This window comes from Beta vulgaris, chromosome 6 (genome assembly GCF_026745355.1).
Source record: "Beta vulgaris subsp. vulgaris cultivar EL10 chromosome 6, EL10.2, whole genome shotgun sequence".
Classification (NCBI taxonomy): Eukaryota; Viridiplantae; Streptophyta; class Magnoliopsida; order Caryophyllales; family Amaranthaceae; genus Beta; species Beta vulgaris.
Genome location: NC_079207.1, coordinates 69,483,560 through 69,497,872, shown reverse-complemented (window position 1 = coordinate 69,497,872; position 14,313 = coordinate 69,483,560).

Below are 14,313 nucleotides of genomic sequence, written 5' to 3'. Positions count from 1 at the left end.
AGATTATAGCTATGACAAGTAGATGATAATGTGATTGAACAAAAAAAATTGTTCTTTTCTTCTTGTTGTTGCTTATCAAAACTTATAATAAGTTATCTGAAACTATTAGACTTTATCTAAACTTATCTGAACATATTATTAGCATAACTTATATGTGATTGCATGTGTCAAACTTTATTATTTTGCTTGATTATCTACCTGACATAGGAAGGTTGGCGGATAAGTTCGATAAGGAAGCGCGACAAAAAGCCTGAAATGATTTGCACTAATCGGGCCGATGGAGTCCGATTGCTTATTGTGATACCTTTTCGGAAGCGGAACGGCCCAACGAGTCAAACTCACCGCTATGCTGTGATCTATAGGCTTTTTAAGCCATCCGAGTTCGTTTAAGTCTCGAAATCAGCCTTTTAATTATTTCCGAATTTTATTATTTCCTTAATTTCGTATCAGGGTTTTGTTTTACGTATTTAAACATTATTAGGTCAATGTTTGGAGGCAGTTTTTGACTTTTAATAATATCACAGAGTTCATACTCTTTTTTGGTGGATTCCGGAGTTTTTACAGATTTATCGCTTGTAAATCTGTATGTTCTTGATCGAGATTAGCGTTTGCTTTTCTCCATGATTTCCGACTGCGTCACTAACACTAATTAATTGAATATAATTTTTCTTACAAAAATAAAAAAAAATAAGGCGGAATAATACAGACCTAATGTCTCGCGAACTCTTCCGTTAACCTCTACCTTTAAACATAAACTCGCGCAAGATCGATCTCTTGCTTAGGCGCAGGAGGAGGCCATACATACATTTGAATCTAGCATGCTTTACAGACATACTTTACATAATAATAAGTTACGAAAAAGACATGACAATATTTTGTGACCCCTCAAATTTGCTCTTATTTGGCAACATTCATGTATAGACCACGGAATACTACTAGCAATAGAGAGTATAGTCTATATACAATAATTGAAGTTTGGGATGAAACCAAGGATGCGACTGTTTTGATTGGAAGAAAATTGAGGAGAGAGAGAGTGTGATAGATAGAAATATAGAATGATTGATCGTTAGTGGGATGATATTTGTAACGCATGTAAATACTTACTCCATGCTTTAATTTGGCTTTATTTCAAACTTTTGCTCATCACTAAAATTATACTTACGCCCTTCCAAATGAGAGTAATTGCAATATGGTCGGAGGAATTGGGGTTGACTCAAGTGGTGAGCTTTTCCATCTTTCCTAACAACGTCTTTTAAACTTTTGCTCATCGTTAGGGGGATGTGGGCCTTGTGTGAGGGCAGCTTAGAAAAATTCTTCTATCAATTTTTTTAAAAAATTGCAATACTGTTGAAAGGCGTAAATTTTAAACATTGCAGATAAACTCGTTATCAAATAAAGTAATGGTGCAAGTTTGTAACTAATTTGACGATTTTCAAAAGGTAATGTATTGCGACTAATTTAGATTTTAGAATATAATGGAGAAAATATATGAGTATGGCTAAACAATAAATTACTTATTGCCAAATAAGATAGAGGGAATAAGATAGCTACCCAAAACACAATTTATCTAGATATATTTCTCTATTTTTTCTACTAAGCATTTTGTCATTTAGTCTTTCTCAATTCTCATTATATATTACCTACAAAAAGATGATGGAAAATTTTGAGCACCTTTTGTTACACTTTACAGCCTTGTAGTATTTGTTTTGGTTGATTGTGCATTTTGTCCATCACCCCACTTACATAAAATTGGATTTGTCAAAGGTTTGCACATGAGATAGGACCCTTCTTTTGGCTTCTTTTTAAGCCTTTAATCCATCATCCCCACATGTCTCTTTCCTCTTGACAAAGGCATGCTTAAATCTCTATCATCGGATAGGTTACGCTTTAATCTTTTGCTGGTTAATAGTTATAATTAGCGGATCCTGAAGTTTATAAGTCTACTCTACTATTAAGATCATTGCAATCACTTGATTTCATAAATATTTTAATATATTTATGAATTCATTTGTCATAATTTTTTTTGAAAAAAGCTAAATGCAGCCCTAAGGGCTGTATATAAGAAGCTAAAAATGGAAAAAAAAAACAAGCATTAACTGATCATTTATTACATAGATTAATGCAAATTTTTGTCACAAATTTACAACTAAATTCCATTTTAAGCAATGTAAAAATGTCTTATATGTAGCCGTTAGGGCTGCATATAGCATAACCCATTTTTTTTTATATCAATGAAGTTTTATCTCCAATTTGTACGGTATGAACTAAACATATCTTTAACTTTATAATGTTATGTCATTTAGGAGTATGTATAATTAATAGTAATGAACCCATTATTCTTATCTCAGAAGGAACTCAAAATTAAGTTATTGATAAAATATATTGAAAGGTCGCGATTTTAAGGGTCGTTTTATTCATTATTTTTGGCTTTAATTAAGAAATGGAATTGGTTCCCTTTCTTCTTGTTTGGTTCAGCATCTCATCAATCGATTTGTATTATTTGATGGTAATGGATCCTCCCCTTCAATTACCAAAATTCGTTACTTAACGGTAATGCTTACCATACATTTATTTCCATTTCTTAGCTTGAAATAAACAGTCAATAAAAATAACCATTGTTGTTACCATTCCCCTCCTTTATTTATTATATTAATTTCCTTTTTATTTCATATCTTAAACCACACGATTTCGAATGTTAATTAGACTTATGTTTTTGATTACTTTCTAAATTTTAGTAGATAATCTCATCCAACGGATTGATAAGTTTTTCTTGTTTCTTAGTTTAAGCCTTTAAAGCTTTTGAGGGAGCTAATGAATTTTCGAACTACAATATATATGTAAATATTTTTTTTTGGGGTCCCATTGTGGGTCTCGTGATCCCATGGTAAGATGAAGGACCTTGCCAGACTGTAACCTCTCGCTGATTAACCCGGCCTGGGTTTGCGGGTAAATACTTTGAGAGTTGGGGATGATATGGTAAGGGAAACCTCCCTCTCAAAATGCCCTTGGTGAGGATTGAACCCCAACCATTAGGTTGGAAGGTTCTTTGCATGCCACTAGACCAAGTTTAGATTGGTTAGAATATATGTATACATGCTTTGTGCCTGATACTCATAAAATATCCAATGTACTTGTTACATTCAGCTACTCATTAACCAATAAGATAATTTCAAATCATTTTTTATTAAATTTAATTTATCAAAATCCCCTTAACTTTTTTTTTGAAATTCTGGAAAAAAAATTGTGCTACAGTCTAAAATCAATTTCCTTAATTAGAAAAAGAGAGAAGGATTTAGCTTTAGATGAAGTTTGACTTCTTAACTTGAGCTGCACAACCTAACAAGCACTAAAACTTATCTGCCACATTGAATTACAATATACAAATCAGACCTATATTTCATAAGCTAAGGTAATTATTTGCGCTAATCAATCATTGAATCGATACTAGGGTGGTTATGTACCAAACTATAGGCGGCAAATTATGGTTAATGAACTTAAAAGGACAAGAGGAGGTACTTACTGGGACTTGCTAGTTGCTAGGGTGGTTAATCACTAATTCTAGCAAACCGTAGGTGGCAAATTATAGTCTCTTTACCAAAAGAAAGACTTTGGGAAAATGATTAAATTAAATGCCCATATGATCCTGTAGTTAAATTGCAAAAACAAAATCGTAAAAAAAGATGACAAGATCCCTTAAAGAAAAAATTCATCTTATTAGTATAACAATTTTTGAGATTTTTGTAAAATTAGATTGGATCAACAGATAATTCGCTAATGATCAAATTTGAGTTCATTCAAAAAGATATCTAAAGGCGGCTCCTCAATTTGCCAATTGAATTTATAGCGTGTCAACTCATTTGAGCTTCTCCTCAAAGGAGAAGCCTAAAATACCAATTCAAGAGAATATTGAGTCACAAAGCAATGTTACTCTTCCAGGAATCCCGACACAAGAATCCCATGAGACAGAAGGTCTTTGGGATTTGTCCCGTTGCGAGTTCATAATCTCGATGTTACCCCGATTGTGAAATCAGTCCACTCCTTCCATTGCTTTCATCAGGTCTCTGGCGATCGTCATCCTTCAATAGAAGAGCTTCACTACATGCAATTATCTAACAACACAGAGCTCCAGATCGAGCTGAGTAGTGTTATCCAAGTTTAAGTTTTTTATGTTATTGAAATTGTTATGTAAGAGCGAGTGACGCTTGGTTTAGTTTTTGTTTTTGTTTGGTTGTATTAGTGTTAGGTTGTACTTCCGTTTTTACTTAATGTAAAGTTTCTCCGTTGTAAAAAAAAAGAGTTGTGGTTATTGGGTTTGCAATGTGTATGCATAAAATTTATTATTTTTAGTTATGATCATGCTCGCATCGATGAGATCAATTTTTTTATTTTTAAATAAGGTAATAAGGAGAAACCTTGACAAGTTGGGGAAATTAAGGGGATTCAACTTGTCAAGGATGAAAATTGATCCTAAGACCTCCTGTAACCGGGAGCGAAGCTCTAACCATTGGGCTATTCCTCAATCTCATGGATGAGATCAATTAAATGAGAGACATCGTGACAATGACAAATAATTTTGTATATATACAAACTATTTTCAACTTCTTAGCAATATATATACTTTATGTTAATCATGTGAAAGAAAGATTAAAATAATGAGAGACACAAATGATATAAAAAAATCGAGAGTGAGAAATAACAATGAAATGTAATACTCCCTCCGTTCCAAAATATAGTTTCTATTTTCATTCTGGGTGTCCCAAAATATAATTCTCGTTTCTATATTTAGTTTCACATTTTTCCGTACTTTGTCTAGAAAAATTGTGTCCGCGTCATTTATTTGCTTCTTGAATTTTTTCTCTTTGTTTATTCAACCTAAGTGTTGTGATTAATGTTCTTTTACCAATTATTCTCCAATCTCTCTCTTAAAATCATCATTTCCCATACACTATATATTTAAATAAACAAAAAAATCTTTACTATCTCTCTTAGATTCTACTTACTTTCATTCTCGTAAAAAAATAGAAACGAGAACTATATTTTGGGACGGAGGGCGTTGAACAAAATGGAAGATAGAGTAAGAATATATAATAATGAGGTGTTCATAAATATCTGATCCCATAAATCGGATATTCGATCCGATTTTTTATATTTCGGATTGGATACGAATAGGAAATTTACATTTTCGGATATCTAAAAATATACGAAATATTGGAATATTTTCGGATATCTGATCCGAAATATATGTCATCAAGAAAAGATATCCGGTGATCTGATTCGAGACTTATTTTATAAACCTTTTCTTTATAATATTTAATTTATCAGTTTTCGGATATTCGATCCAAAATTTAATTCAATTATCCAATTTTTCGAAACAAGTTCGGATCACATTTTTCTAGATTTGAAATTTCAGATGAGGTTATCCGAGATGAAGACCCAACAATATGTTCAAAATCTCATTTTATTGCACGTGTGTCACGTGCATGGCAAATGGCAAACATCTTTTTCCAAAAGGGTAGTTGTAGATTTGTAGTGAACTAATGATGCAGTCCGTAATTCCACCCTCCGCAACAAAGTTTCTCTTGTTTTTTTTTTCAGCCTTTGCACCTATATAAGACAATGATTATTTATTGTTCAACCATCCATATCAATTAACATTCAAACACTTTAGTCATGTTTTTTTTTCAATTAAACTGAATTAAACTAATAATAATAATAATAATAATAATAATAATAATAATAATAATAATAATAATAATTTATGCCCTTAAGTTTTTGTATACATCAATATTAAACAAATTCATCTAGGTACAAGGCCAGGAGCCCATAAATGGAGCTTAGTTCAATTAGAAGGATTTACATTCTCCGCCGTAGAAGAAAGTTTATTAGAAAAAATAAAAAAAAGGTAAGAACCAGAAATATATAAATCTTTAGAGTTAGAGGAAAGTTAGAGGACGTGTGAAAATCATATTATATTTTAAGATATTATTTAATTCTTTCATACAAATTTACATGTTTGACGTGTTTGATAACAAGTATAAGCAAATGCACTAATATCTTGTAAAGTAAAACCACTTATATATACTATCAAACAATGAACAAAAGATTAACCTTTTTAATGTATAGTCAAAGTTAAATTGAGCATATATATTTCTATTTGAACAATTTCAAACTTTTTACATTGAACTTTTCACAATGCAAGTGCAATTCTTGAAGAGTTGATGTCTTGATGAGATATGCATGTGGACCTCAGTGGGCCAATTGGATACGCCAGCCGAGAGGATTATTGAGAGCTCAATTTTGGCTATAGCTCGTGATCAGGTGGATTACCAAATTTATGGGTACGAGATATAAGACCTCATTAAATTTCCTTGTTCTTATCTTAACAACAAATCCAATAAAGTAATGTGCAAAACAAACTCAATGATTTAAACAGTCATAAAGATTTTGAGACAAGGGAAAGTATTGTCACGACTATTAGATATGATGGATCAATGGTAAAAAAATTCATGATATCGGATAAATGAGACAAAAGGGTACTTGAGGGCATGAGGCTACTCAATGCTAAAGGATTTTCTTTGAAAGTTAATCAACTTGAGCTATATCACCTATGTACTTGAGTGGTAGCATTACTATTTTGCTTTCTCAGTCTATTATGGATGTATAGTGTGGTTCTCAATTTTCTACATACCTCAAAACATCGACATAACGAATCAAATGTTAAAGGATATCCTTGGATTGAACATAATGGGTTACGATTTTAGAGGAGTAATAGAAGTCAAACAACCTTAACAAAAGAAAAACAAAGGTAAGTTGAGTTGGTTGCAACATCGCAAGGGAGATGACATAGTATTGTTGTGAGCCTGTGAATTGTAATGAGAAAGGAGGGAATAAGAAGCTATAAGATATGGAAATTTGCACATGGTCTTTGAAAAAATATGATTAATCAGTTGATCTCCTCTTCTCTTCTCATAAATTTTCTCATACAAATATCAAGAAGTTAGGAAAGAAGATGTGGTTGAATGGGAGGGGGGAAGAAGGTGCTCTAGTTTAGAGTATCGATGGGTATGACTTATGAGTAGGGTTTGGGTTTTGGCCAGTCTCTGGAGCTAAACCCTATATTTTCTATTGGGTGTGGACCCGAATCTTAAGGGTTTAGAAAAGTTGGACCCGGACCAGATCCTTAGAGTCGGCATGACCAAGGGTCCAGATCTAGTATCTAACCTATTTCCTTTATTTTTGCCAAGTTTTTAATACTATTTTGTATTTCTTGATGTGATCGTGCTCATGATCTGTAGGGTATAGGGTTTGGGCCTATGGCTTATGATCCAAATGGCAAAAGTTGGAATTTGAGGACGAATACGAAGGTTTTTCTCTAAAACACAAAAGGCAAAAATAATATTAAAAAATTTAGGATCCAAGTGTAGGGTCCAGGTCTATATTATTAAGACATAGACCCTTAGGGTCTAGAAAAAGTTGTACCCAAACCTTAAAATTAAGATGGGGTCCAATATGATCCAGTTAGGATCATGGACATGATGTCCATCCCTAGTTTAGCGGAATTAAGGAGCGTGTAAAGATGGATATATGTGATGGTAGACGCAGAGGAGAGAATTAAGATCTAATAAGGAAATTAATTCATCTCCGTGTATCAAGAAATTAGTAAAAGAACCAGGTTTATGTCCATAAACTGATAAGCTTACATCACAAAATTGATAAAAAAAATATGGGTTTTCTACAGGGTACCCCTGAGAAATTGATTTTTCTATGTTGTACCACCTATTTTTAAAACTCCTACATAGTACCCCAGGTACAATTAGTAACTATATGATGCCTTTGTCGCTATCTAGACGTTAAATGTTCCGTTAGTTTTTAAAGCCACCAAACCGCCATGATAACCACCTCCAAAACCCAAAACCGTCACAACCATCATCCATAAAATACTAAACCACTCATATCACACCTTAAACCACCATCAAACCACCACTAAACCTCAATACCACAACCACCATCCCTAAATCACGACAACCATCTCCAAAACCAAAATAAATCACTACAACCACCAAAATTTGTTGGGTTGCCCAAGCGGTGGGCTGGGCTTTTTTCGGATGGTGGGGTTTTTCGATGGTGATTGGTGGTTTTCTAGGGGTCGAAAAGAGGGTTGTTAGAGAGGTGGGTTGGGTTTCGGGTGGATGGGACCGAGTTTTCAAGGTTAGGCGAGATAGCAGGAGGTCATTGTGGTGGTTTGAGGGTGTTGGGTTAGGCGAGAGGGTTGTCGGAGAGGTGGGTTGGGTTTTTCGGGTGGGCGAGATGTGAGGAGGTGACATTGGTGGTTTGACAGTTGTTAGAACACAAGGTGACACTCAAGAAGGGGGGGTTGAATTGAGTGACGAAATTTGATCGATTTTCGCAAAACTTTTGTTATCGCACAGTTCCAGACACTGTGTGAAACACTCGAAAATTTATGTTTTGAGTTTTTGCGAAAATTAAAACTAAAACTATATTAATCAATACTCAAACTCAAGATATAACGTGGTTCAATCTCACATCTGAGATCTACGTCCACAAGAAACAAAAACTCTTTTATTTCTTTAAATCCTAAAATATCAACCTCTTGATACAATAAGATTTCCCTCACTACTAACTCTAGTAGCGACCCCCAACACTTAACTCTAAGTGTTGACACTCTCTATAATGGTGAAATTACAGAAAGAACACGACCCTCAATTGTGTGCTTCTTAGTCAAGCAATTTAGAGGACAATTACACTCGTATATTCGTTACTTGAATCTGACTCAAACAGTGCTATACTCTGTGCGAAGGAAATAGTTTTCAGCTCTTAATATCTCCGATTTTTCTCTTGAAAACTTGAGATCTAAAAGTGAATTATAAATCCCTTTTATAAGACTTGGTTTGGACGAAAATCCTTCAAAAATATCTTTATCTTTTAATCCTTAATTTAAGGGATAAAACTCTCTTTTTAGAAAAACAATCTTTATCTTTTTCTATCTTTATCTTTAATCTCAAAAAGATAAGTTTTTTCTTATTAGATTTTCTTTTCAACTAAAATTCTGTTTTTATCAAAAAATATTTTCCAAATCCATTTTGAAAACCAAATTACGTTGTTTACTAAAATTCTTTTCTAAAACTCGTTTTCATAAAATTATTTTCATAAAACACGTTTGTAAAAATATTTTTCTAAAACCACGTTTTTTTATAAAATTCTTTTTCTAAAACATTTTTTATGAAAATCTTTTATCTTATTCTATAAACTAATTTCCTTTTTATATAGACATATAATATTAATACAATTATTTATTTTCTTAACTCTAAGAAAATAATAATTATACTAATTTTATATTTCTATATTTAGCACATAGTATATCACCTAATTCATATTTAGCACATAGTATATCACCTAATTCAAGCCTATTACAGTTTTACACAAAGTAACTATTCTAAGGAACATATAAACTTGACTTCAATCTTGATTCTTCTTTTCTTCAAAGTCTTCATTTATTAATTCCTTTCTTCATGCATCTGTTTCAACTGTTACATACTTTCATACTAAAATATATTATATTAATTTTCATCATCAAAACATAATATGTGCATAAACCATAACATGTACATGCACAACAAATTCCCCCTTTTTGATGATGACAAACCATAATATAATATTGTTAGATAATCACTTGTTCCCCCTCAAAGTATGCATCATTAATCACAACATAATATCATTCACATACGTTTTCATAAGTAACTTCGTAACCAAGATAATTTTCATTCAATAGTCTAAGTATTATACTCACCTTCCCCCTTTTGACATTATTAAAAAGGAGAACATCAACATGTTTAGCAAGTCAAAGTGAGATATAGTCCGTAAAATAATTCAAGTAGCTCAAGCAATAAATACTAAGGATGCTGGTGCTATGTCATAATCCAACTCACAATCCGAAGTCATTAAGCAAAAATATAATCCAACTCACAATCCGAATTTATGAAGCAAGAAATAATCATGAAGGATCATTGTTAATAGCTAAGAATGTAAGATGGAGATAGATAATGCAAGCTTAAAGATTTGAAATGGCAATTGGTCAACAAGTGCTTAAACCCTTTTTCATTTTCAACTTCGCAAATAAACATATAGACTTTCTTCACTGTGGCACTGTGTGTGCCACTGTGCCACTGAACAATCTATTTCCTTTCAAATATAACTAATCTTCGGATATACGGAATCCAAAATAATGATTTTCAAACCTTTGATAATATTTTTTCCATCTAGAAATTGAACTCTAAGATTTATCTAACACAAGTGTCTTACTCTTCTTTTCTTTTCTTCTCTCTCTTTTTTTTTTCTTCTTTTTTTTTTTTTTTTAAGAGAGTCAGACCATACAATATTACTAGAGTCAATCAATAAGATATCAAAGGTGAAATAAGTTAATTGAACCTCATTTTCTTCTAGTACATCTCATGGCACTGTGCCCGCACATATGAAACAGTCTTTCATTCTTTCAAGCATTAGTGTTTCTTCCAACCTTTTCATTTCCCCCTTAACTAATGCGTCTTCTTCTTTCACCATCTTATCAATATGTCTATGCTCCATATACCATGAATCAAGATTAAAAGCACTTGTAGAACTTTGGATGAATGTGTGAAGAAAAGAAGGATAATAATAGGGAAATGAAGATAAGGTGAGATCGATATATGAAATGAAAAAATGATGAGACACAAATGTCAAATTCATGAATAGAAAATCAGAATATTGGGCAAAAAAATCAAGCTCGCTATAGGAGAAAGAATTTGCATTTCATAGCTCAAAAATTCGGCAACTTAGGATCATATAGCTTATTAGTTCGGCAACTTAGGATCATGACATTAGGACAGCATCATTAGACCATTACGAGTCCTTTTATATCAAGTGGACCTTTACTCACAAAGCTTCACCAAGACATGCATCAATAACACTCTAATTAACATATTTAAAGGAGGACAATAGGCATAAAACTCAACTAATTTCCAGAAATTAATCCCAAAGCCACGAGTTATCTTGTAAAAGGTTCATGCATGACATTCAACATAATTACCTTGATCACATAATTACTTTTCAAACCACTTACCACCATCACATTCTCTATGGAGTGTGTTAAAGATTTGCCGACATTTCAAATACCAATTTATCCCTTTTTATTAGTGCCAAATATAACACACCCTCCATGGTAGGCTACTAGTGAGAGGAATTGAGATTTATCACTAGTCATATGTCTTGAGCAGCCTTTGTCAAGATACTATAGGCTGCTTCCTCTCACATTTGCCTGCAAAAGAATCACTTGTTAGTTTTAGGAACCCAGATTTGTTTGGGTCCCTTTTTCTTACGCTGAGCATCAAGTATGTCTTTCCTAACCCAGATTTGAGTAACACGTTTGATATTCTTTGCAATTTGATTTTTCTTTTTGTTGCAGTCGTCAATTAGATGACCATTATTTCCACAAAAATTGCAAATTAGATATTCAGGAGGCCACGTATTTTCTCTTTCGAAATCTCTTTCGTAGGTTCTCGCACAGAGCCTGGCACTGTGCGGCTGATCAGTATATCCTAATCCAGTTTTGTTCATGTTGTTTGTGGTGCTAGTTAAGTAGTTTAGAGCATTCATTCCATTAGTCCATCTTTCGTGCATATTTCGAGCAATAGATAGTTGTGATTCCAAAAATTCGACTGATGCATTTAAATCACTACTTCTTTTCTGGAAATATCTAAGTCTCTTTTAACTTTGTCAAGTTCTTCACTTAACTTAGCATCACTAGGCAACATTAATGGAACAATCCTAGATTTTTGTCTTGAATTCTTAAGTTCAACCAACTCGTGATTTAATGTTTCAATTTGTTTTTCAAGACTCGATTTTTCCGCTTCAAATACAGTGGATGGCACTGTGCGATTTATGATGTTATCAGTCAGGATTGTTTTTTCGTGTTTTAGTGTTTGTATCTCAATGTCTTGCTCATACTCCTTTTCAACAATGTTTTATTTTCTTTCAATAAATCCTTATACTCTAACTCTAATCCAGTCTTTAGTTTGGTCAAATTTTTTATTTCCTTTTTCATGATATCAAAATTATCATTCATGTTTGACAATCATCAATTACATTACCAAGTAGAGTGACAAGTTGACTTTTTGAAAGAAGATGAATTGAAGGTTTTAAGGAAGTTAGGCTTACCTCACTGTCTTCTACCTCTTCAAGAGGGTTCGAACTTTTAGCCATTAAGCATAGATGTGAGTCGTCCTTGCACAGTGTCGTCTTCAGTGTTCTGTACAGCATTTAACATAATTGTCCTCGTGGCACTGTGCCTGGCACTGATCCTCGTCAGAATCCGAGTCTCCCCAGACTGCCGCAATCATAGCTTTCTTGTACTCTTTCTTCGAGCTGCTTCGTTTTTCCTTAGGCTTTTCTTCAATCCATAGAGGACATTCTTTAATCCTTGATCGAACTCACCACACTTGAAACAACCAGAGTTAGTAGCACTTTTCTTAGGGTTAGAAATAGTGCCTTTACCTTTGAAGTTTCCACTTCTCCTGAAGTTGTTGCTCCTGTTCTTTTTTAAGAAATTTTGAAACTTTCTAGTTAGAGATGCTACCTCTTCATCACTTTCACTATCATCCGTTTCTACTTCAGTTTTTAAGGCCAACCCTTTATTCTTTGGTTCATTTGACTTAGAATCTAACACAAGTTCATGAGTCATTAAAGAGCCAATTAGTTGTTCTAGTGAGAGTTCTGTTAGATCTTTAGCCTCTTGAATAGCAGTGATTTTAGGAAGCCATTTATTTGTTAAACTTCTTAACACTTTTCTAACTAAGTCTTCAGAAGAATAGACTTTTCCTAGAGAACGTAGTTCATTAGTTATTAGTGTGAATCTAGTAAACATCTCTTTAATAGATTCATCCTTATTCATAGTGAACAATTCATATTGTTGGACTAGTAAATCTATCCTAGACTGTTTTACCTCGTTTGTACCTTCATGAGCCAACTCCAGTGTGTCCCAAATTTCCTTAGCAGTAGTACATGCCGAGATTCTCGAATATTCATCAGGTCCAATTCCAGATTGGAGAATACTCATAGCTTTGTAATTCGCTTTTCGTTTCAATACAGAATTGTACTCATCCACATCCTTGTCGATCAGCTTTCCTTCAGCATCTTTGACTTGAATAGGGAGAGGTCCAGTCTTTATAATTTTCCAGCATTCAAAATCAGAACCTTGAATGTAAATCCTCATCCTAGTCTTCCACCATCCGTAATCCTTTCCGTTGAAAGTAGGACACTTGGAGTGCCTGTCACGATAGTCATCTTGCGTGTTCATGATTTCTATTCTCTAGATGTGAGTCTTACGAGAATAGCCTGCTCTGATACCACTTGTTAGAAACAAGGTGACACTCAAGAAGGGGGGTTAATTGAGTGACGAAATTTGATCGATTTTCGCAAAAATTTTGTTATCGCACAGTGCCAGACACTGTGTGAAACACTCGAAAATTTATGTTTTGAGTTTTTGCGAAAATTAAAACTAAAACTATATTAATCAATACTCAAACTCAAGATATATCGTGGTTCAATCTCACCTCTGAGATCTACGTCCACAAGAAACAAAAACTCTTTTTTTCTTTAAATCCTAAAATATCAACCTCTTGATACAATAAGATTTCCCTCACTACTAACTCTAGTAGCGACCCCCAACACTTAACTCTAAGTGTTGACACTCTCTATAATGGTGAAATTATAGAAAGAACACGACCCTCAATTGTGTGCTTCTTAGTCAAGCAATTTAGAGGACAATTACACTCGTATATTCGTTACTTGAATCTGACTCAAACAGTGCTATACTCTGTGCGAAGGAAATAGTTTTCAGCTCTTAATATCTCCGATTTTTCTCTCTGAAAACTTGAGATCTAAAAGTGAATTATAAATCCCTTTTATAAGACTTGGTTTGGACGAAAATCCTTCAAAAATATCTTTATCTTTTAATCCTTAATTTAAGGGATAAAACTCTCTTTTTAGAAAAACAATCTTTATCTTTTTCTATCTTTATCTTTAATCTCAAAAAGATAAGTTTTTTCTTATTAGATTTTCTTTTCAACTAAAATTCTGTTTTTATCAAAAAATATTTTCCAAATCCATTTTGAAAACCAAATTACGTTGTTTACTAAAAGTCTTTTCTAAAACTCGTTTTCATAAAATTATTTTCATAAAACACGTTTGTAAAAATATTTTTCTAAAACCACGTTTTTTATAAAATTCTTTTCTAAAACATTTTTTATGAAAATCTTTTAT